Below are 25,171 nucleotides of genomic sequence, written 5' to 3'. Positions count from 1 at the left end.
ATAGTTTTGTTGAGCATTATGAAAGAGTTCCTTAAAAGTCCTCCACTGTTCCTCAATTGTGCCACCGTTTAGTCTGTGTTCCCAGTCTACTTTAGCCAACTCTGCCCTCATCCCACTGTAGTCCCCTTTGTTTAAGCATACTACGCTCGTTTGAGACACTACTTCCTCACCCTCAATCTGTATTACAAATTCAACCATACTGTGATCACTCATTCCGAGAGGATCTTTTACTAGGAGATTGTTTATTATTCCTGTCTCATTACACAGGACCAGATCCAGGATAGCTTGCACCCTTGTAGGCTCTGCAACATACTGTTCTAAGAAACAATCCCTTTTGCATTCTATGAATTCCTCCTCCAGGCTACCCCGTGCGATTTGATTTGACCAATCGATATGTTGGTTAAAATCCCCCATGATTACTGCCGTTCCTTTTTCACATGCCTCCATTATTCCCTTGATTATTGTCCGCCCCACCGTGAAGTTATTATTTGGGGGCCTATAAACTACGCCCACCAGTGACTTTTTCCCCTTACTATCTCTAATCTCCATCCACAATGATTCAACATTTTGTTCATTAGAGCCACTATCATCTCTCACAACTGCCCTGATATCATCCTTTATTAACAGAGCTACCCCACCTCCTTTCCCTTCTTGTCTATCTTTCCGAATTGTCAGATCCCCCTGTATGTTTAATTCCCAGTCTTGGCCACCCTGCAACCACGTTTCTGTAATGGCCACCAAGTCATACCCATTTGTAATGATTTGTGCCATCAACTCATTTACTTTATTTCGAATGCTGTGTGCGTTTAGGTAGAGTGTTTTCATACTAGTTTTTAAACCATGATTTTTAGTTTTGACCCCTCCTGCAGCCCCTTTATATTCATACATATTGTCCCTTCCTATCACCTTGTGGTTTACACTTACCCCAGTGCTACTCTGCTCTGTTGCCTCCTGCCTTTTGCATTCTTTCTTGGGGTCCTGTTCCTCTGAGCTCTCACCCACTCTAACTAGCTCAGAGCCCTCTCCTGGGTTCCGAATACTGCTTGCATTGAGGCACCGCGCTTTCAGGCTTGTCTTTTTATTGCACTTTGACCCTTTAGAATTTTGCTGTACAGTGGCCCTTTTTGTTTTTTGTCTTGGGTTTCTCTGCCCTCCACTTTTACTCATCTCCTTTCTGTCTTTTGCTTCTGTCTCCATTTTGTTTCCCTCTGTCTCCCTGCATTGGTTCTCATCCCCTGCCATATTAGTTTAACTCCTCCCCAACAGCACTAGCAAACACTCCCCCTAGGACATTGGTTCCGGTCCTGCCCAGGTGCAGACCATCCGGTTTGTACTGGTCCCACCTCCCCCAGAACCGGTTCCAATGACCCAGAAATTTGAATCCCTCCCTGCTGCACCACTGATCAAGCCACGTATTCATCTGCGCTATCCTGCGATTCCTACTCTGACTAGCACGTGGCACTGGTAGCAATCCCGAGATTACTACTTTTGAGATCCTACTTTTTAATTTAGCTCTGAGCTCCTTAAATTCGTCTTGTAGGACCTGATCCCTTTTTTTACCTATATCGTTGGCACCAATGTGCACCACGACAACTGGCTGTTCACCCTCCCTTTTCAGAATGTCCTGCACCCACTCCGAGACATCCTTGACCCTTGCACCAGGGAGGCAACATACCATCCTGGAGTCTCAGTTGCGGCCGCAGAAACGCCTATCAGAAACCCCTTACAATTGAATCCCCTCTCACTATCGCTCTCCCACTCTTTTTCCTGCCCTCCTGTGCAGCAGAGCCAGCCACGGTGCCATGAACTTGGCTGCTACTGCCCTCCCCTGAGGAGTTATTCCCCTCACCGGTACTCAAAGCGGTGTATCTGTTTTGCAGGGGGATGACCGCAGGGGACCCCTGCACTACCTTCCTTGCACTGCTCTTCCTGCTGGTCTTCCATTCCCTATGTGGACCCTTCACCTGCGGTAAGACCAACTTGCTACACGTGCTACTCACGTCATTCTCAGCATCGTGGATGCTCCAGAGTGAATCCACCCTCAGCTCCAATTCGTCCGTCAGGAGCTGGAGGCGGATACACTTCCCGCACACGTAGTCGTCAGGGACACCGGAAGTGTCCCTGAGTTCCCACATGGTACAGGAGGAGCATATCACGTGACCGAGCTCTCCTGCCATGACTTAACCCTTAGATACACTTAATTTGGCGGCAACACTGTTAACACGTTACTTACTGATATAAAAAATAAAAAGAAAAGCTACTCACCAATCACCAGCCAATCACTTACCCCTTTGGTTGTGACGTCACCTTTTGATTTCTTTCTACTTCTTTTTTGCTTTTTCTCCCGGCTGGAGCTGTACAAGCTGAGTCTTTATAGGCCTGGGACACTGCTCCCGCCTCTCGACCTCCCGCTGGGCCTTTATAGGCCTCCCGACACTGCTCCCGCCTCTCGCTGACTGCCTCCTCTATGTTCTGCAGGTGCTCGACTGTGTTCAGCCCTGTGACCAAGATGTTGTCCTGGAAGACCACGGTGTGCTGGACCGACTTCAATAAACTTTCCATGTTTTTCTGGAATATCGCCGCTGCTGATCGCCATCAGAACACTTTTCTTTGGGTTCAAATGCTCTCGGACCAGTGTGCACAAATCGTTGTATGATTTCTCCGTGGGTTTCACTGGAGTGAGCAGATTCTTCATGAGACCATACGTCGGTGCCCCACAGACGGTGAGGAGGATCGCCCTTCATCTGGCAGCATTCTCTTCCCCATCTAGCTCGTTGGCCACGAAGTATTGGTCGAGTCGCTCCACAAATGTTTCTCAATCATCTGCCTCTGAAAATTTCTCCAGGATGCCCACTGTTCTCTGCATTTTTGGGTTTGCTATCTGTATCCCATTACCAGTTGTTGTGTATGGAGAAAGAGTCAGACTGAACACTGTGAGCTCAAAGTAAAGTGTAACCGTAGTCTTTTATTGCAGGTCTCCAGAGTGCCTCTCCAACCTGTGAAGCCTCCATAAATACCTGTGCTTCCAAGGGGTTATGGGATCCCTTGGGACTCCAGGGGATGACCCTCTGGTGGCTGTACAGAGTAAATACAAGTCCACATGTATACACAAATCAGTGGTGCACTGTAAGGCCAAGACGAAGGTATCTTTCGCCCTACATAAGTTGGAAGACATGTTAGTATCCAGAGAGTGCACAGCCATGATCATGGTGTGCACAGACTCAGTTGTTTGCCCCGCTCGATGTTCCACAGAGTTGCCCACTCTATCCGTGAAAGAAGACAGCATCGCAATATCCTGTGGCATCAATTCACTCATGCTTGAGGTGGACTCATCCATTCTCTCTGCAATCATGGTGAGTGCGATTTGAAGGTCTGTCAGTGAGGGGAGGGGCAGAGAGGGGAGTAGAGGGGCAGAAGGGGGAGTGGCAGAGAGGGGAGAGGCAGAGGGGTGAGGGGCTGAGAGGGGAGTGACTGTGAGGGGAGGGGCTGAGAGGGGAGGGGCAGAAGGTGGAGGGGAAGAGAGGGGAGGGGCAGAGACGTGGAGGGGCAGAGAGGAGAGGGGCAGAAGGCGGAGGGGAAGAGAGATGAGCGGCAGAAGGGGGAGGGGCAGAGAGGGGAGGGGCAGAAGGGGGAGGGGCAGAGAGGGGAGGGCAGAGAGGGGAGGGGCAGAGAGGGGGAGGGCAGAGGGGGGAGGGGCAGGGGGGCAGTGAGGGAAGGGGCAGAGAGGGAGAGGGTGTGTGGCAAATGGGGAGGGGCAGAGAGGGGGGAGGGGCAGAGAGGGGAGAGACTGTGAGGTGTCGAAATCTCGATTCACAATATACGACTCAGACACCTTCTGCCCATCAGATGTTCCTTTAATTTACTTGCTAGCAAGGGAAAGGTCACACTCAGTCAACGGCTAAGTGAACACTTTGAAATAGTACAATTTCACAAGATATTTATACAGTAAAACCCAAGTTATGGCTTCTCCCTGTGTATTGGCTCTGTCTTGCAGTCAGTGAATACAGATAAAGAGTTAATTACTATATCCTTGCCCTGACATGGTTTCCAGATATTTCCTTTTGTCAGGGTTATCAGTTGGCCAGCCGGCCATCACTCGATGAGAGTGTGGTAATGAGCTATTACTGGCATTGCATTGTCAGGATTGTCCAGTTTCATGGTCAGTTATCTTTTTGCATCAAATGGATGAGGTCTGTACAAGAGATAATGGCTGGTGGTTTGAGTATTTCGAAAAGGGTGGGGCAGAGTGGAACTGGTGTTGTATGGACAATGGGAGAGCATCATGGGTGTACCTGTCTCAGCAGGACTTGTCTCCTAGATGTCTGGTGGCCATTGATTAGTTATCGGCCATTTCAAGCCAGGTTTAGCTGTTTATGCAAACAGACTGTCTGTTGCAGAAATTTCTGAAAGGACCAGGACTCCATTGTGTCTTATATTAAAAGGGCACAAAAATACAGTGTGGTACAGCTTAGATAAAAATACATTTCCACATTCCCCCATTTTGTCCTCACAAGGACAACTTAATCCATTCTGATCTTGTACAGTCTCTCTATTTCCATTTCCGCACAAGAGCCTTCAGTAGTTGTCGCTACCATAATTCTAGCCGTGGTCTCGGTAGGTAACACAGTTTTTCCCACCCTGGCACAGCAACACTTAACCAAGACAAGTAATAGATACAGGGCGAAGACTATCAGCAGGAATATGATCAAACCCTGTACCACAGATCTCCCTAGGGATCCCAACCATCCCGATGCCTAACCCCACAAGGTGATACCGTCCTGGCCAACTGTCTGTTTGTACTCTATTACCTTGTTCCTAATGTATTCAGCTGGACTGCCGATTTCTTCTGACTTATTCAGGATATATGTACAGCATCCTCCAACTATTTAGCCATGTCAAATCCCGTTTAAATCTATGACTTCCATAGGCATCCCTTAGAGTCTTTATTGATCTGATAAAGGGTGCCACATATCCTAAGTAACAGGACCCTGCCCAGTTGGCTGGTAACCATGGGTAGGCTTTGTGGCCACAAATAAAGTAGGTGCAATTATAGGACGTCAGCTCCTGGTCCTTTCACGCCATCCATACTCGAGTGGTCTCACCTTCCCACCCTTCACCTGGGGCTTTGTTATGGACCATTGTCCAGCCAATGGTTGCTATCTTTCTCCCATCAGTGGGATTAGTTGTGGCTTGCCATTTCGTCATTTGGGAACACTTGCTGCGTCCCATTTCTGGTCCTTTAGTCTCATTACTCACGAGGCATATTATACCTTCAGGATTTCCAATTCTGGGAGTAATGCTTAGGAAGGGAGGCTGACGGTTATTATTATAATTGGGCTGGTACCATCCCTGGAAGGTTGTAAGTTTATACCCTGCTGACCTCCATTCTGTTTGCTCCTTCGTTTCTGATGCCTTGGTTAGGTTTGTCCTATTTTGCACTATTAACCATTCTACCATTTCTGATTCGTTAAAGGGGACAGATCTTAGGGGAATACCCCCTTCGGAGTGGACAGGTACATGGGAACATATCCAACAACTCGGCAAGTTTCTTTCTGACTCAGTGCCATAAATACGTTTACTTGCAGTTCCCTTCGGTGGCGTGTCTGTACCCCGGTATAATCAATAATGCAAAGTAAAACCCTGTCAAGCCCAGCACCATCAGTCCCCATAGTCCATACAGTTCCTTATTCAGTCTTCCTTTTTCTGTTCCTCTGGTTCCTTCTTTCCTTCCTCCTGGTCAGGTGCCCTTTTGCAATGGGATGCATGGATCCATGTTGGTCTTTCCTTTACCTTGATTGCAGTATTGGTCGCCAGCAAGACCTGGTATGGTCCTTCAAATCTTGGCTGTAGACTGCTTTTTCTTTTAAAGATTTTGATGTAAATGAATTCCCCGGGCACCAGGTTATGACACTTTCCTTCCGCTGGCTTGACTTGAGCTTCATTTACCTGTGAATGAAAGCTGGAAATACATTTGGTTAGTGCAATACAAGAATTCAACATATTTTCCTCCATTTTGTGGATGTCCATTTGTTTTGCAGTAAATGGTGCTGTAAAAGGTAGTCATTGGGGACATCCCATAACTATCTCATGCGGTGACAGGCCTGTTGTTCTGTTGGTTGCAGATCACATTACCATCAAAGCTAAGGGCAGCAGTTCTGTCCATTTCAGTCCAGTGTCATTGCATAATTTTGCCAGCTTATTTTTAAGCATTCCATTATATCTTTCAACAAATCCAGCTGATTGTGGATGATAACTGCAATGAAAATGTTGGTTAATCTGTAAAGCTTTACACATTTCTCTTATAACAGTTCCCGTGAAATGTGACCCGTTATCACTCGAAGGCTTAGCAGGGGTTCCGAAGCGCGGTACGATTTCTTTTAACAAACATTTAGCAACAGTAGTGGCATCAGCCTTTTTACATGGAAAGGCTTCAATCCATCTGGAGAACACATCTACAATAACTCATACATACTTGAATCCCATACAGATAGGTAATTCAATAAAATCCATTTGTAAATGTACAAAAGGCCCCACTGGATTTGGGTGGGAGGCAGACTCTACTTTTTCCGTCTTATCCGGGTTGTGTCGAGGACACAGAGAGGCTGCAAAGAGATTTGGATAGGTTAAGCAAATGGGCTAAGGTTTGGCAGATGGAATACAATGTCGGAAAATGTGAGGTCATCCGCCTTGGGAAAAAAAAACAGTAAAAGGGAATATTATTTGAATGGGGAGAAATTACAACATGTTGCGGTGCAGAGGGACCTGGGGGTCCTTGTGCATGAATCCCAAAAGGTTAGTTTGCAGGTGCAGCAGGTAATCAGGAAGGCGAATGGAATGTTGGCCTTCATTGCAAGAGGGATGGAGTACAAAAGCAGGGAGGTCCTGCTGCAACTGTACAGGGTATTGGTGAGGCTGCACCTGGAGTACTGCGTGCAGTTTTGGTCACCTTACTTAAAGAAGGATATACTAGCTTTGGAGGGGGTACACAGACGATTCACTAGGCTGATTCCGGAGATGAAGGGATTACCCTTATGATGATAGATTGAGTAGACTGGGTCTTTACTCGTTGGAGTTCAGAAGGATGAGGGGTGATCTTATAGAAACATTTAAAATAATGAAAGGGATAGGCAAGATAGAGGCAGAGAGGTTGTTTCCACTGGTTGGGGAGACTAGAACTAGAGGGCACAGCATCAAAATACGTAGGAGCCAATTTATAACCGAGTTGAGAAGGAATTTCTTCTCCCAGAGGGTTGTGAATCTGTGGAATTCTCTGCCCAGGGATGCAGTTGAGGCTAGCTCATTGAATGTATTCAAATCACAGATAGATAGATTTTTAACCAATAAGGGAATAAAGGGTTACGGGGAGCGGGCGGGTAAGTGGAGCTGAGTCCACGGCCAGATCAGCCATGATCTTGTTGAATGGCGGAGCAGGCTCGAGGGGCTAGATGGCCTACTCCTGTTCCTAATTCTTATGTTCTTATGTTCATTGTCTGACTGGTAACACAATTTTCACAGATTTGTTTTGCAATTGCCGAAATACCTGGTGCATACCAAGTTGCCAAAATATAATTTTCCACCTCCCCTTTGCCCGCATGTGTGAATGTATGAACACATCGGGCAATCCATGGAAGTAAGGATCTGGGGGCCACCACGCGGCCGTCATGGTGAACCCATATTCCTTCTGGATTTTTATAACATTGATCCTTCGTCCAGGTCAACACCTCCTCCGTACCGGCCTGTGTCTGAAAGGCCAGCACTTCATTAATAGTGGGTGGCGGGTCTGAGCAATTATTTTTCCTTAGTGGGAACAATGACACCTGCATCCCCGCATTTGACAGAGCTGCTGACTTAGCTGCATTTTCAGCTCTGGCGTTCCCAAGTGCCACCTCATTCGACTGGCCTGTATGTGCTTGGCATTTGATAATGGCAAGTTTCAAGGGGCATTGAATGGCTCGCAGGAGATTTTCCACTTGTTCTGCATTTTTGATAGGGGTTCCTGAAGAAGTCAGGTACCTGCGAATTTTCCAAATTTATCCATAGTGATGTGATACCCCAAAAACATACCTGGAGTCAGTGTAGATATTAACTGTTTGTCCTTCAGCCAGAATACAGGCTCGAGTTAACGCAAACAATTCGGCTTGTTGGGCTGAAAAGGAGTTTGGAAGAGAGGCTGTTTCAACAACATTAAACTGGGTCACAATTGCATAAGCCGCTCTAGGTTGGCCCCTATCATTTCGTCAACATAGTACACTAGATCAGGGTTACACATTGGTACATCTGTTAAATTGATACGTGGTTTATTCACTAATTCGATTACCATTTCACATGAATGGGGTTCGCTGTCTTCTTCCGTGGGGAGTAGAGTGGCTGGATTTAAGGTAGTACATCTTTTAATGATAAGGTTCGGATTTGATAACAGTTCGACATCATATTTAGTGGTTCTTGCAGAAGTTAGGTGTGGGGTGGCACATTTAGTAAGTAAAATCTCGACAGAGTGTGGGATATATAAAACGGTCTGATGATTTAGAGTTATTGTCTGAGCCTGTTGTACAGCGTAATAAGCTGCTGCCAACGAAGGAAGACATCCTGGTAGTCTAGTTGGGCACTGAAATACGCTATCGGTCGCTGCCTGTCCCCATGTAACTGAGTCAAAACAGATTGTGCAAAACCCGACTTGTGATGAATAAATAAGTTGAATGTCTCAGTGTAATCTGGTAATCCCAAGGCTGGTGCTCAAGTGAGGGACTGCTTAAGATTCTGGAAAGCATTCTGGGATACTTCATTCCAAATCCTTCTTTAAGCATTGTGAGAATATAGTAAATTCACTCACAGCTTGTAGGTCTCGGACAAACCTCCATTTGTCATTATTGGGCTTCTGAACCGGAAGAATCGGTGTGTTACACGGACTTCTCATTTATGCTTATAGTGATTCACAGATCACAGAATGCAAAGTATTTGTTTTATAATTTTATTAAAAGGCTTCCAAACCCAAGATTTTTCCAATACACCCAAAATGTTGATCAAGGAGAATCACCTGAAATATCTCAAAATCCCAATTCAAACATTGTACTGCCAACCTTTATTTAAAAAAAAATCCTCTTACTGAGCTTGAAGCTTTCACGTCAAGGTTTTACACTAAGGACAATGGGAGCGTACTCCCCCAGCCTGCAGCCTTGAGAGACCCACAAAGGCTTTTTAAAAAAAAGGCATTACAGCTTCCCTTCCCCATTCTTTATCTCACTCCTAGGCTAAATTTATGTCTTTCAATCCAATGTAATCAATGATTGCGTGTCTTCTTTCTACAAGTAAGTGAGCGTGTCAAATAAATTCTCTTTTTTTTTAACCATCGGGACCATGTCTCAACAAACCTATCCTTTGTGCATTTCCTAGCTCCGTAACTTCTCATCCGAATAAATCCACACCTGCGTTTCTAACTTAAAATGTCTTAAACTTCCCACATACAGGACAACACTACAAAGGGTTAAAAAAAACCTTCACTCTATTTGAAAAAGTGGGTGGAGCTAAAACAAACAGGCAGTTCCACCACCTTTCCAAACAGGCTTTCAGACACATGAAAAATTCCGCAGTCAAAAAAAAACACATAAGCACTCGCATTCAAAGACAAACATTCACAAAAGTCTCTCTTCATTCAATAAAGCTTATTGTTGGCCAACTCTATTTTTTTTTGGATCCATAAATCTCTATCAGGTTCTCTTTTTTCTTACTTCCTCTTACTTACTTCCTCTGTTAATTTTACATGGGCTTGAAGAATCAGAAGCCAGGCCTTTTCTATTACTTTCCCTTTTTTTTTCTTTACCTCTTCTACCTGGGTCTCTGTTTATAAGACACTCCTCTAGACATGTTGTTCTCTCTAAATTAAATGAACCATTGGGTGGAAATGGCCTGATTTCACCCTTAGTCCACTTTACCCATTTTCTTTTTTGGGTGGTCAATTGAAGACTGACCACAATTCTGGAGCATAACATCGGCTGGAATGCCTTTTGTGGTGTTGTCTTTTTACTTGTGAAATGGTAATCAAATTAGTGATTAAACCAGATGTACCAATGTGTAACCCTGATCTAGTGTACTATGTTGACGGATCAGCCTTACGAAATGATAGGGGCCAACCTAGAGCGGCTTATGCAATTGTGACCCAGTTTAATGCTGTTGAAACAGCCTCTCTTCCAGACTCCTTTTCAGCCCAACAAGCTGAATTGTTTGCGTTAACTCGAGCCTGTAGTCTGGCTGAAGACACACAGTTAATATCTACACCGACTCCAGGTATGCTTTTGGGGTAACACATGACTATGGGCAAATTTGGAAAATTCGCAGGTAAAGTGAGTGGGCAAGAACATGGCAGATGGAATATTGGGCTCAATTTTGCCCAAGCCCCTTTTCTGGCGTATTGCCAGACTTACGCCCGTTTTTCTAGGCCAGAAATGCGCCGGAAATAATTTGCCAAAGTTTCCCTGATCTATAATTTGAATTTGGCGCCGCGCAACATGTCCTGTTGCCTCAGGGGGTGGAGCCTGCTGTCTGTGCCGAAAAACAAAGCCGCACCTTCTGCACATGCGCAGGAAAAAAAGTGAAGTTTTCGACGTCGTTGCAATGGACGCACGTGTGCACTACAGCTCCGGGTTGGCAATCGGACATTTTTAAAGAGCCAGTTGTCTGTGTGAGAAGGAGTGCTGTGTGAGAACATTGGAAAAATCGGAGCTGCAGCAGTACAAGGTGCAACGCGGTACAAGGACCAAGAATTTCTTACAGGAAGAAGTGGAGCGACTAGTTACTGTGATTGAGGGCAGATGTCAGGAGCTGGACACCAGCAGAGGTCACATAAAAGTTCCACCCAAAGAAATAAAGAAACGCTGGAACCAAGTTGCAGAAGATTACTGCGCAATGGTGATCACCATGAGATCTGGAGGCCAGTGCAAAAAGAAGTGGCAGGACCTTGGTCAAGTAGTTAGTGTAAGTAATATTTTCATTTATTCAATGGAATTGCAATTGTAAATGTGACCAGCTGTATATGTCCCACCCAACAGAAAGGCACCCTCTCTAAAAAGTTATATTTTCGTCTTTGCAGAAGAAGGTGGCACACAACAAACGAGAAAGAACTTGAACAGGAGGAGGCCCAGCAAATCTGCACCCACTGACATCCTTGGAAGAGAGGGTCGCTGCTTTGATCGGTCCTGCCTGGAGAAAATCAGCCACCACTGCACAAGCTGGGCCCACACTCGGTAAGTCCTGCAAATTCATCGTGGTCCTTCAAATCAGCTCGCTGCCTGGCCTGCGATGTATAAGCCTACTCATGCCACCCATCTTGCCCCGTCCTCTGCTGCTAACCATTTGACTGTTCTTTTATATTTTGTAGAACTTGAGGCCAACCCTGACGATGCAGAAGAAGATTCAGACATGGGCGAGCCTGAAGAGGAGAACATCTTTCAATCCAACCCTCCAGACCAAGAACATGGGGGGGGGGGGATTAAGCTGAATGAAGCTCCCACTGTTTTACTGACTTTGGAGGAGGTAACGCTCATTGCAGTGACAGCCCCTTCCATGACTCGTGGTTTCAGTGCTGGTGGGACATTCCATGGTTTCCGAACGTCCGAGGCTACGAGTCCCAGTGGTGGGGTGCAGCGAGGCACACCCAGGGCCCCACCGTCCGAGGTTGTGGGTCCCAGTGGTGGGGTGCGAGCCACACCCATGGGGAGGAGGGGAAGGATGGTTCGCACGTGCTCTCCTGAGGTGCAGGATCTAACAGATGTGCTTCAGATGATGTCATTGAGTGCGGAGAACATTAACCTTACGCGATCAATCCTGGATCAATCCTGGATGCCATCAGTGGGGTGGGTGATGAGGTAGCGGAACTGTTGGGAGAAGTAACAGCAATGACACGAGAAATGGGAATGATGTCCGGGACCATCAGTGAGGGAATAGTGGCCATGAGGGAGGGAATGTCACAGGTAGCTGATGCATTGTCAGTCTACATCAGGGAGGGAATGTCAGAGATGGTGCAAACATGATCACTGAACATGAGAAAGGGAATGTCACAGGTCGTTCAGACAGTTTTGCTCAACATGAGGGAGGGAATGTTACAGGTCGTTGTCACACTGTCAGGGCACATGACGGAGGGAATGTCGGAGTTAGCTGCTGCAATAAGGAAAGACGCTCAGACCCCGCGCCCATTGACAGAATCAACTGCCACTCCTACTCCAATCCCCACACCAGCCTCTGAAGAGGCCCAAGCTGGGCCTCCACAGTCCCCCTTCCACCCCCCCACCCCCCGCCAAACAGGTGCGCACTACCCAAGATCATAGAAAGAATAAGTTTGGTACAAACCCCAGGAACACTGTGGACAGGGGTGGAGTCATCAAGACCAAGCGCAGTGGGCGGTCTTAGAATAAGGTGGAGGAGAGATGGGTGCAGCCTTTCTTTGCTGCTGCTGCTGTTGTTGTTATTATTATTGTTGTTACTGTTGTAATTGTTGTGACTGTTCTCAAATTAAAAGTTTTTTGTAAGTTCTGTAAATTTACAAGTTTAAAGGTATGTAAGTGATCTTAAAGTTTTTAAGTGATCGTAAAGAGTGATCTTAAAGAAAAGTTTGATACAAGAATAATTTTAAAGTTAAGTACAAAAGAACTGTTTGTTAAACTTTTGAATAAAATATATTTTACATTAAAACTGAATCATTTCCATTATTTGTTCCATTAACACAACACAACATTATGGACCAGATCCAAACAGTGAACATGGTCCATGTGGAATAGTTGTCGCTGAGCCTTCAGGCAGCAAAGCGTTCACGGATGAGCTGCTGGCGCAAGGCTTGATCAATTGTTAAAGGGGCATGACGGCCCGCCCTCCTCCGCCGTCGTGCTCTGGGTTCAAGTAGTTGCATGGCTTCCTCATCCTCCTCGTCCTCATCTTCCTCCTCATCATCTGCATCTTCCTCCTCATCATCAGCCACTCTCACCTCAGGTGGGTCTTCCACGACCAGCTGCTGCTGCCTCATGATGGCTAAGTTATGCAGCATGCAGCACACAACAGTGAACTGACCGACAATCTCAGGGGAGTATTGCAAGTAGCCTCTGGAATGGTCCAGGCATCGGAAACGCTGTTTCAAGATGCCAATGGTCCTCTCTATGATGCTGTGCATCGCAATGTGCGACATGTTGTATTTCCGATCAGCTTCCGTCTGGATTACGCTTGGGGTGTCATGGGCCAGGTGGCGAGGCCGTACCCTTTGTCTCCCAGTAGCCAGCTCTGCCCTTCTGGCTGCTGCTGAAATATGGCAGATATAGCGCTCATGCGTAGGATGAATGCATCGTGGGTGCTCCCAGGGTATCTCGCATCAACTGACAAGATGCAATGCATGTCGTCACACACGAGCTGTACATTAATGGAGTGGAAGCCTTTTCTGTTCCTGTACATCTCGGAATCCTCCAAAGCTGCTCACAAGATGATGTGGGTACAAACTGCGCAGCCCTGTACCTTTGGAAGCCAGCAATCCTGGAGAAGCCCACAGTCTTGTCATGGATTGCTTGGGCGATCATGGGGAACTTTATGAAGTCATTCCTCCGCGCATACAGTGCAGTCGTGACCTGGCAAATGCAGACATGTTGCACGTTGAGAGATGGCGCACACATCCCCAGTTGTAGCTTGAAACGATCCGGAGGCATAGAATGAAAGTGCAGCTGTAACCTTCACTTCAACTGACAAAGCAGTCCTCCTGATGCTTCTCGGTTGCAGTCTGCTTTCACCAACTCACAGAACTCAGTTACAACATCTTTGCGGAAACACAGCCTTCTGACACAGTCTGCATCACTCAGGTGGAAGTACAAACGCCTGTCTCGATATACCAGAGGTGGGTAATACCTCCTGCCCAGCACCCTATGGACTCTGATGTTCCTGATGCAATGATGTTGAATCAATTGTCTCCTACGTGGCACCATGATGCAGAATGCTCGCACAAGGTATGGCATTGTCAGTGTTGCCCCATAGTTAAATTGTACCTTTGAAAGAAGGTCAAAATGGCAGGCAGGACAGGTTCACAGTTCTCTCTCTGTTGCGTTTGCAATAACGCAAAAGGCTTAGTACCCTGAACTCAATTAGGTGCAACCTGACTCTACTTTATTAGCTCTCAAAGTGAGGATTAAACATGGAGGCTTTCTTTTTATACAAGGGCTGCCGTATTTGTCTGTGGCCCTATGACCGCTGACGGTTGCTCCCCGTGGTGGCAGGTAAACCCAGGCATACATACATTATATCATTCCCCCCCAAGATCTTGGTATCAGTCCTATTTACAAATTGAGACGGTCCGGGGCTTTCCGCCCCCTAGTTGATCGTCTCAGTTCAATTCCAGATCTGGGTGAGCTCTCCGAGTCATTCATGACTTGAGGCTGGGTAGCCGATTTAATGGGAGTGGCAGTGTCCATGTCGGGGATTGAAGGTCCAGATTCATTGACAACTGCAGGGTCTTCTGATGGCTGAATATGAATCGGTTGGTCATTGATGTGTCTTCTTCAAGCTGTTCCGGTTCGTCGGTGTGCCGCAATTTCATCTGATCAATGTGCCTCCTGCATTAGTGAGCCTGACAATAAGCACCCTGTTACCCTCCTTGGCCGTAACAGTGCCAGTGACCCACTTGGGACCTTGACCATAATTTAGCACATACACAGGATCATTAATAGAGATATCGCATGACACGGCAGTGCGATCATGATACCACTGCTGACGTTAACGTCTGTTTTCGACTTAATCGTTAAGATCAGGGTGGACAAGCAAGAGCCTGGTCTTGAGACCTCTCTTCATCAACAGTTCAGCAGGGGCTCCCCGGTAAGCGTGTGGGGTCTCGTCCTGTAACTAAGCAGTATGATTGACAAGCGAGTCTGCAAAGAACCATGAGTTACGCGTTTCAGGCTCTGCTTGATGGTTTGGACGGCCCGCTCCGCTTGACCATTGGACGCGGGTTTGAATGGTGCTGACCTTACATGCTTGATACCATTGAGTCTCATAAACTCTTGAAACTCCAAGCTCGTGAAGCACGATCCGTTGTCGCTCACAACGATGTCGGGCAGACCATGAGTGGCGAACATGGCCCGAAGGCTCTCAATGGTGGCTGTGGATGTGCTGGATGACATGATTACACATTCTATCCATTTGGAATACGCATCCACCACCACCAAAAACATTTTGCCCAGGAAAGGACCTGCATAGTCGACGTGGGTCCTCGACCATGGTTTGGATGGCCACGACCACAGACTTAGTGGAGATTCTATTGGTGCATTGCTTAACTGCATGCAAGTGTTGCACTGATGCACACATGACTCCAAATCAGAGTCAATGCCAGGACACCAAATGTGAGACCTGGCAATGGCCTTCATCATCACAATACCGGGATGAGTACTGTGTAAATCCCGTACAAATCTCTCCCTGCCTTTCTTGGGCATTAACAACATGATTACCCCGTAGCAAACAATCAGATTGAATGGATAGTTTGTCTTTGTGACAGTTGTAAGGTTTGGTCTCATCACACACTTCCCTGCGAATGGCCGACCAATCACCACTACGGATACAACGTTTTACAACCAGTAAGATTGGATCCTGGCTGGTCCAGGTCCTAACTTGTTGAGCAGTGACAGGCGACCTTCACTCTCAAAGGCATCCATGACCAACAGTAGGTCTGCGGGCTGTGGCTTTTCCACCTCCGGCGTGGGCAACGGTAAACGGCTCAATGCATCGGCACAATTCTCGGTGCCAGGTCTATGGCGAATGACATAATCATAGGCAGATAATGTCAGCGCTATTGATACCTCTATGCTCTGAAAACAAAGATATGAGCGGCTTGTGATCGGTTTCAAGCACGAAACGAAGCCCAAACAGATACTGGTGCATCTTTTTAACCCCATATACGCAGGCTAAAGCTTCTTTCTGTACCATACCACAGGCTCTTTCCGCTTCAGACATGCTTCTCAACGCGTACGCAACGGGTTGTAGTTTGCCCGATTCATTGGATTGTTGAAGCACGCAACCAACCCTATGTGATGAAGCGTCACAGGCCAATACTAAACGCTTGCACGGGTCATAATGTACCAGTAATTTGTTGGAACAAAGCAGATTTCTAGCCTTCTCGAAGGCCCTGTCTTGAGATACACCCCAAACCCAGTTGTTGCCTTTTCTGAGCAGCATCTGCAGTGGCTCTAATAATGTGCTCAATTTAGGTAAGAAATTAGGTAAGAAGTAGTTGAGAAGACCAAGGAATGAACGCAGCTCCGTCACATTCTGGGGTCTGGGTGCACTTTTGATGGCCTCTGTTTTTGAGTCCGTAGGCCTGATAATGTCTGCAGCAATCTTCCTTCCCAGGAATTTGACTTCCAGTGCTATAAAGACGCACTTTGAACGTTTCAGCCTGAGCCCCACTTTGTCTAGATGACGTAGAACCTCTTCCAGGTTGTGCAAAAAGTGTTCGGCAGTGTCACAACCTGTGACCAGAATGTCATCTTGGAACACCACAGTTCTAGGGATGGACTTCAGTAAACTCTCCATGTTTCTCTGAAATATGGCTGCAGCCGAGCGAATTCCGAAAGGGTACCTGTTGTAAATGAACAGCCCTTTATGCGTATTGATGCACATAAGTTTCTTTGACAATTTGACAAGCTCCTGTGTCATATAGGCCGATATCAGATCCAATTTGGTGAACAACTTTCCCCCGGCTAGCATTGCAAACAGGTCATCAGCCTTTGGTAACGGGTACTGATCCTGTTTCGAAACTCGGTTGATCGTAACCTAAGGATTAAACATGAAGGCTTTCTTTATATATAAGGGCTGCACATGTATGTCTGTAGCACAATGACCTCCGACGGTCGCCCCCCTGATGGCAGGTGAACCCAGGCATACATACATTACACTCTCTCCCCAAGGTCTGTATGGATGGACCACACCCAAGGTCTTGTGACTTCTGCTCTCTCTCCCTCCCCCCCTTAACTAATTGCAGCCTTGTGACTTCTTCCCTTCTCTCTCCCTCCCCGCCCCCTCCTCATTGCAGTCTTCAGAAGCCTTGCTCCTGGGTCAACAGCTTGCACCTGGGCTCGAAGCCTTCTGATCGGCACCTCGCTCTCTCTCTCTCTCCTCCCATCCTCCGCCGCCCCCCCCCCGCCCCCCACCACGGCTTGTTTTGTAGCTGAGCCCTGAGCCCCTGTGTCTGGGCGCGGGGCCAAAGCTACAACCCTCCAGCCCTGCTTCAAGACGTTCGCTGGTGGCGTGTGAGTGAGAAAAAAGAGAAAACTTCTGAAATCCAACAAATTTACATTTACTACGTTGACAGGTAAAAAAAGTTGAACTTTATTATTGATTTTGACAGTGTTCTTGACTCCTTCCAAAATCTTCGATTAAAAACAATGGCGTCTTTCAGCGCCGATTTGTCAATGTGTGCTGGCTTTCTTAAGTGCCCAGGAGGTTTTTCCAGAATGGCCAGATACGCCGACCTAGGAGGAAAAAATGTTGGCCAAAATGAAAAAGTATAACGAACCGGCACAGATAATAGGCCCCCTATGACGTCAAATAAACTGGCCTAGAAAAATCGCAACGAAGTCAGTTACGCCGGCGCAGATCGCAGGGGGAAACTTTGACAAAATAAATACACCAAAAAATCAGCGCACGCCAAAAAAACGATGCAAATGACCTGGGAAAATTGAGCTCATTATGTGGAGAAACGTGAAGTTATTCACTTTGGTCGGAAAAATAGAAAAGCAGAATATTGTTTAAACGGTGAGAGATTGGGAAATGTTGGTGTTCAGAGGGACCTGGGTGTCCTTGTACACAAATCACTGAAAGTTAACATGTAGATACAGCAAGCAATTGGGAAAGCAAATGGTAGGTTGGCCTTTATTACGAAGATATTGGAGTATAATAGTAAGGGGGGGGGCCGAAATTCAGCTTCAACCTGTTCCGGCCGGAAAGCAGCGGCCACGCGGCGGAGTCGAATAGCCGCCGATTTTTTGTCGACTGGCCGCTGCTCGCGAAATTCACCTCGGTGGTTCTTCCGGTGGTCTCCACTCCCGCCCCACTGCTGCCGACCCCTCCTAAGTGCTTCATCAAAGCGTGCACCACCGATCTCCCGCACCTCAATTGAAAATCACCGTATAAAAAAGTTCACCCCCAAAATAATTCACCCCCCTCTTGGGTGCCAGGCTGCTGGCCCAGCCCCAACACACCCTGGTGGCCCAGTGGACCTAAGTAAGATAATGGCAGAGCTTGCAGCGGCCCTTCCCCTTTAAGTGGAGAGGAGAGACGCGGTGACTCACAAGCGACATGAGGTCATCAGCGCTACGCTGACTGACAGCGGCGGAGACTCTGTCCCACCTCCACGTCCGCCCCTCAGTGTTCACCGCCGCCTTACTGCCCCCATTGTGACCGATCTTCCGCTCACCGCCGCATTGCCGCCCCCATTGTGAGCCGCTTCCGGTCCGCTCGAAAAAAGATGACAAAGAGCTGAATTTCGCGCCTCCTCCGCCGTGGCAGTGAAAACACATCAACAGCGGTAGGTGCGACCCGTTTCGGGCGGCGATGAATTTCTGCCCCAGGAAGTTTTATTACAATTATACAGGGCATTGGTGAGACCACACCTGGAGTATTGTGTGCAGTTTTGGTCTCCTGACCTAAGGAAGGCTATAATTGCCATAGAGGGAGTGCAACAAAAGTTGGCTGGACAGATTCCTGGGATGGAGGGATTGTGCTATGAGGAGTGATTGAGTAGACTAGGCCTATATCTCTAGAGTTTAGAAGAATGAGAGGTGATCTCATTGAAACGCGCAAAATTCTTACATGACAGGATAGATGCAGGGAGGATGTTTCCTCCGGCTGGGGAATCTAGAACCAGGGTCACAGTCTCAGAATAAGGGGTCGGTAATCCTGCAAACCACCATGTAGCAGAGGAGGACAGATCCACAGTGGATCATGACGAACCAGAGCCTCAGACCGAGGAGGCAGAGGTATATGGGGGGCACACATTTACCACAAAGTGTCCCCTGATAATGCTGAAGGTTGAATTAAATGGACTCCTGGTGTCCATGGAGCTGGACACGGGCGCAAGCCAGTCCATAATGAGCAAAAAGACTTTCGATAAATTGTGGTGCAGCAAGGCCTCAAGGCCAGTCCTGACACCCATTCGTACTGAACTGAGAATGCACACAAAGGAACTGATTCCCATAAGCGGCAGTGCTTCCGTAAAGGTCTCATAAGATGGAGCTGTGCATGAGTTGCCACTCTGGGTGGTACCGGGCAATGGCCCCACACTGTTCGGCAGGAGTTGGCTGGGAAAGATACGCTGGAACTGGGACGACATCTGAGCGCTTTTATCCGTCGACGACACCTCATGTGCCCAGGTTCTAAGCAAGTTCCCCTCACTGTTCGAACCAGGCATCGGGAAGTTCCAAGGGGCAAAAGTGCAGATCCATTTGATTCCAGAGGCGCAACCCATCCATCACAAGGCGAGAGCGGTACCTTACATGATGAGAGAGAGGCTGGGGATCGAGCTGGACAGGCTGCAACGAGAGGGCATCATCTCGCCGATCGAATTCAATGAGTGGGCCAGTCCGATTGTTCCAGTCCTCAAGGGAGATGGCACCGTCAGAATCTGTGGTGATTACAAAGTAACGATCAATCGTTTCTCCCTGCAGGATCAATACCAGCTACCGAAGGCAGACGACCTATTTGCGACACTGGCGGGAGGGAAAATGTTCACGAAGCTGGACTTGACATCGGCCTACGTGACGCAGGAGCTTGAGGAATCATCGAAGGGCCTCACCTGCATCAACACGCACAAAGGTCTCTTGATTTACAACAGATGTCCGTTTGGGATTCGATCGGCCGTGGCGATATTCCAGAGGAACGTGGAAAGCTTGCTGAAGTCAGTCCCGCGCACCGTGGTCTTCCAGGACGACATCTTGGTTACAGGTCGGGACACCGTCGAGCACCTGGAGGAGGTTCTTAGTCGGCTTAATCGTGTGGGGCACAGGCTAAAATGCTCGAAGTGCATTTTCCTGGTGCCTGAAGTAGAGTTCCTGGGGAGAAGAATCGTGGCGGACGGCATCAGGCCCACTGATTTGAAGACGGAGGCAATCAAGAACGCACCGAGACCACAGAATGTGACAGAGCTGCGGTCGTTTCTAGGACTCCTGAACTATTTTGCTAACTTCTTACCGGGTCTTAGCATATTGTTAGAACTCCTGCACTCTTTACTGCGTAAAGGAGATGAATGGGTATGGGGTAAAAGCCAAGAAAATGCCTTTGAGAAAGCTTGGAAGCTGTTATGTTCAAACAAATTGCTTGTGTTGTATGATCCATGTAAGCGTTTGGTACAAGCATGTGATACGTCGTCGTACAGGGTCGGGTGTGTATTGCAACAAACTAATGAATTTGGGAAATTGCAACCCGTTGCTTATGCATCCAGAAGTCTGTCCAAGGCCGAGAGGGCCTACTGTATGATCGAAAAAGAAGCTTTAGCGTGTGTTTACGGGGTAAAGAAAATGCATCAATATCTGTTCGGGCTCAAACTTGAATTGTAAACCGACAATAAGCCGCTTATATCCCTCTTTTCTGAAAGCAAGGGGATAAATACGAATGCATCGGCCCGCATCCAGAGATGGGCGCTCACGTTGTCTGCATACAACTACGCCATCCGCCACAGGCCAGGCACAGAAAACTGTGCCGATGTTCTCAGCAGGCTGTCATTGCCCACCACAGGGGTGGAGATGGCACAGCCCGCAGATTTAGTTATTGTAATGAAAGCATTCGAGAGTGAGCAATCACCTGTTACCGCCCGACAGATTAGAACCTGGATGAGCCAGGACCCCTTATTGTCCTTAGTAAAAAACTGTGTGCTCCACGGGAGTTGGTCTAGTGTCCCGTTAGAGATGCAGGAAGAAATAAAGCCGTACCAGCGGCGCAAAAATGAAATGTGTATACAGGCAGACTGCCTCCTATGGGGTAATCAGGTAAAGGTGCAAAAAAGGGCAGGGACACCTTCATTTGTGATCTCCACAGCACCCACCCAGGCATCGTAATGATGAAAGCGATAGACAGATCCCACGTGTGGTGGCCCGGTATCGATGCAGACTTCGAGTCCTGCCTGCACAAATGTAACACATGTTCACAGTTAAGCAATGCACCCAGGGAGGCACCACTAAGTTTATGGTTCAGGCCCTACAAACCGTGGTCCAGGGTTATGTCGACTATGCAGGCCCATTCTTATGAAAAATGTTCTGCGTGGTTGTAGATGCATACTCCAAATGGATTGAATGTGTGAGAATGTCGGCAAGCACGTCCGCTGCCACCATTGAAAGCCTACACGCATGGCCTGCCGGATGTCTTTGTGAGTGACAATGGGCCGTGCTTTACCAGTGCCGAGTTCAATGAGTTCATGACCCACAATGGGATCAAACATGTCACATCTGCCCCATTTAAACCAGCGTCCAACGGTCAGGCAGAACGAGCAGTTCAAACAATCAAGCAGAGCTTGAAAAGGGTAACTGAAGGCTCACTGCAGACTCGCTTATCCCGAGTCCTGCTTAGTTACCGCACACGACCCCACTCGCTCACCGGGGTCCCTCCCGCTGAACTGCTCATAAGGCTCTCGTTAGTTCACCCTGATCTACATGAGCAGGTAGAGAGCAGGCGACTTCAACAGAATACACATCACGATTGCGCAAGTGTGTCACGCGAAATTGAGATAAATGATCCTGTATTTGTGTTGAACTGTGGACAAGATCCCAAATGACTTCCTGGCACTCTTTTGGCCAAAGAGGGGATTAGGGTGTTTGTGGTCAAACTCTCAAATGGACTCACCTGCAGGAAACACTTGAACTAAACCAAACTTAGATTTACGGACTATCCAGAACAACCCACAATAGACTCTAACTTTTTCGACTCTCCAACACACACACAAGTGGCAACCGACCCAGCGGTTGACCATGAAACAGAACCCAGCAGCCCAGCAAGGCCAGCTGTGGAGCAGCCCAGCGAGGGCCCAACAAACGACTCACCAAACCAGCATTTGCACCAAGACGATCAACCAGGGAAAGGAAGGCCCCAGACCGACTCACATCGTAAATAGTTACACTATTGACTTTTTTTTGGCGGGGGGGCGGCGGGTGGAGTATTGTTATGTATGTAAACCTGTAAATACCATGTCTAACCACCAGAGGGCTTATCCCCTGGAGTTCCAAGGGATCCCACAGTACCTTGGGAGCACCTGTATATAAGGAGGCCTCACAGGCTGGAGAGGCACTCTGAGATCTGTAATAAAGGACTACGGTCACATCTTACTTTGAGCTTGCAGGATCTAGTCTGACTCTTTATTCAAGACACAACAACTACGTTACAAGCGGTATATAAATACAAGTTGCAATTGTTTCATCAAAACGTTCTGAAAACATTTTAGATGTAATCTTTTGTCGGAAAGGAGCAGAGCTGAATTAAAGCAGCCAGACCCAAATTCTGATATTTGCAGAATGAAATACAAGGCAGTTTCTGATAGTATGAAATGCAGTATTTTAGTTAAATAGAAAATGAGTAATTCAAAGAAAGAGAACCAGAGTGTTTGCAACCGTGGCATCCTATTGGGCCCTGAGTTGAGAGTTGCTCCTCTATGTTCTCGATCATACACAATGCTGATTTCTGCACCTGCAACATTGCCTGCCTCTGCCTCTATTCACTTCTTCTGCTGCTGAAAGTTCCGACATGCTTCAGTGTCCTCCTGACATGACTATTGTGATGTCCCTGTGGCTCCCATCCTCAACTCTCCATAAACTTCGGCTTACTCAAACTCAGCTGCACCAATGTTATCCTACTCCATCCCATTCATCCATGACTGCTGTCCTTGCTTACGTACATTAGCTGCCAATCCCTCAATGCCTCAAACTGTAAAACTCGCATCCTCATGTTTACACCCCTTCGTGGCCATGTTGCTCCCAATCTCTGTCATCTCCTAGAGCCCTACTAACCCTTTGGGCCACACACTCGGGAATACCCTCCGTAAACCCATCTGCCTCTCCAACTTCACCTCCTCCTTTGTAGGGGTGGTCTCGGGGGTCAGGTTCACCTCTGACCTTCTGAGTGGTTTGAATCGCTCCCACTCCCTGGGTTCTAGACTTTGGATTTATTTGGGGATGTGACAAAGTGCAGCAGACAACTGGTTTTGGTGCAAGAAACTTTGATTTTATTTTGGAAAGAAAATACAATGTCAAAACTTACAATCTCTAGAATAAGGAACACTTCATTACACATACAAAAGAGGTTACAGAAGATAATACACCTCCCACCTCCCAATGCCTAAATCTGACTAGGCTAAACTCCAGGGCAAACAGGGATAATGCTCACCAATCCTCTTATTGACTGTTAGCGGTGGTTCGCGGTTTCGGGGTTCGCTGGACTCTGTAGGTTCTGCTTGCCGTACCCCGAACGTTGTGGAAGACTTCTTACTGCGTAGTCTTCAGTTGGGTGGTGTCCGCTGATGCGGTAGGGTGCGTATTGGATTTATGGGGTGCGTACCCACCTTCTTCCATCAGCAGTAGGTTTTAAAGTTCTTTTAGGTAATGTTTTACCCGTTGGTAGCTCAGGGATAGCTTGTAGAGTGGAAACAGCTTGTGAATCTTCGAGTTTCCGTCGAGTTGACTTCGGTTTGGAAACCATTGGTCACGGTGGCTCAATATTACCAAGTTGGTTGCTGGTAATATCTTGGTGGTTATTTCGTGAGCCTCTTGCTGCCGCGGCATGCTTGGTATCCTGGTCATTTGTGATGCTGTCTTGGTCGATGTTCTGAAGAAACAAGGTTGACAAAAACTGGTGTGCTGATCTTGAAGTCTGCCAGGTCTGAAGCATACAAAGCTGGTGTAGGAGCAAAGGTGGCTACTTCTCTGTAAAACTGGGCCTCAATTATACCTTGAGAGCCATTCTAATCTGCGCGCCAAATCAGACCCGATTCTTTGTCTTAATTTTGGCGGGCTTGGTACTTCTTTGTTGGATTTTGGCTGGCTCGTTAACGGTAACTTGTTTTAGGATGTGTCAATCGATTGAATTCGAGTCGTGATTATACGAATTATATTCGGTGTTTACGTTGTCTGCCTAGGCCTGGGTTTTCCATGTGGCCGGATAGGTGATTAACATTAAGCATGCGCTGGATGGGTTTCATGCTTAGAGCTATGGTGGGCTATCTCTGGATCAATTGTTGCGATGTTAATGTCTCTTGGGGAGCAGAGTTTTGGAGTTTACACAATGCCCCAGACAATTTGTTTTAGCTCGAATATCCCATTCAGCTCCAATACCCAAAACTGGCTTTTTAAGAGGTTAATGTCCCCCTGGTTTTTGCAGTCCTTTTCGCTTGCAGACCCATGCATCCTTTAAAATCCCAAAGTTCATTTTAAGCGAGTCCAAAATGATCCTTCCTTAGGGTTTCTTTATACAGAGGGGAAATCTTTGAATTTTGAGAAAACTCGAGTTTTACATCTTTAAAACCCTCCTTAAAACCTACTTCTTTTGCACTTTTTTCATTCGTTCCTGGGATGATGGCGTCACTGGCAAGGCCAGCATTTATTGCCCATCTCTAATTGCCCTTGAGAAGGTGGTGGATGGGGTGCCAATAAGCGGGCTGCTTTGTCCTGGATGGTGTTGAGCTTCTTGAGTGTTGTTGGAGCTGCACTCATTCAGGCAAGTGGAGAGTGCCTTGTAGATGGTGGAAATGCTTTGGGGAGTCAGGAGATGAGACACTCACTGCAGAATACTCAGCCTCTGACCTGCTCTTGTAGCCACAGTATTTATGTGGCTGGTCCATTTAAGCATCTGGTCAATAGCGACTCTCCCAGGATGTTGATGGTGGGGGATTCGGTGATGGTAATGCCAAGAAGCAGTGGTTAGATTCTTGCTTGTTGGAGCTTGTGTGGCCGAATGTTACTTGCCACTTATCAGCACAAGCCTGAATGTCATCCAGATCTTGCTGCATGTGGACACGGACTGCTCCATTATCTGAGGAGTTGTGAATGGAACTGAACACTGTGCAATCATCAGTGAACATCCCCACTTCTGACCTTATGATGGAGGGAAGGTCATTGATGAAGCAGCTGAAGATGGTTGGGCCTAGGACACTGCCCTGAGGAACTCCTGCAGCGATGTCCTGGGGCTG

The sequence above is a fragment of the Pristiophorus japonicus genome, chromosome 9 (genome assembly GCF_044704955.1).
Source record: "Pristiophorus japonicus isolate sPriJap1 chromosome 9, sPriJap1.hap1, whole genome shotgun sequence".
In the NCBI taxonomy this organism is placed as follows: Eukaryota; Metazoa; Chordata; class Chondrichthyes; family Pristiophoridae; genus Pristiophorus; species Pristiophorus japonicus.
Note: the sequence above shows the minus strand (reverse complement) of the source record.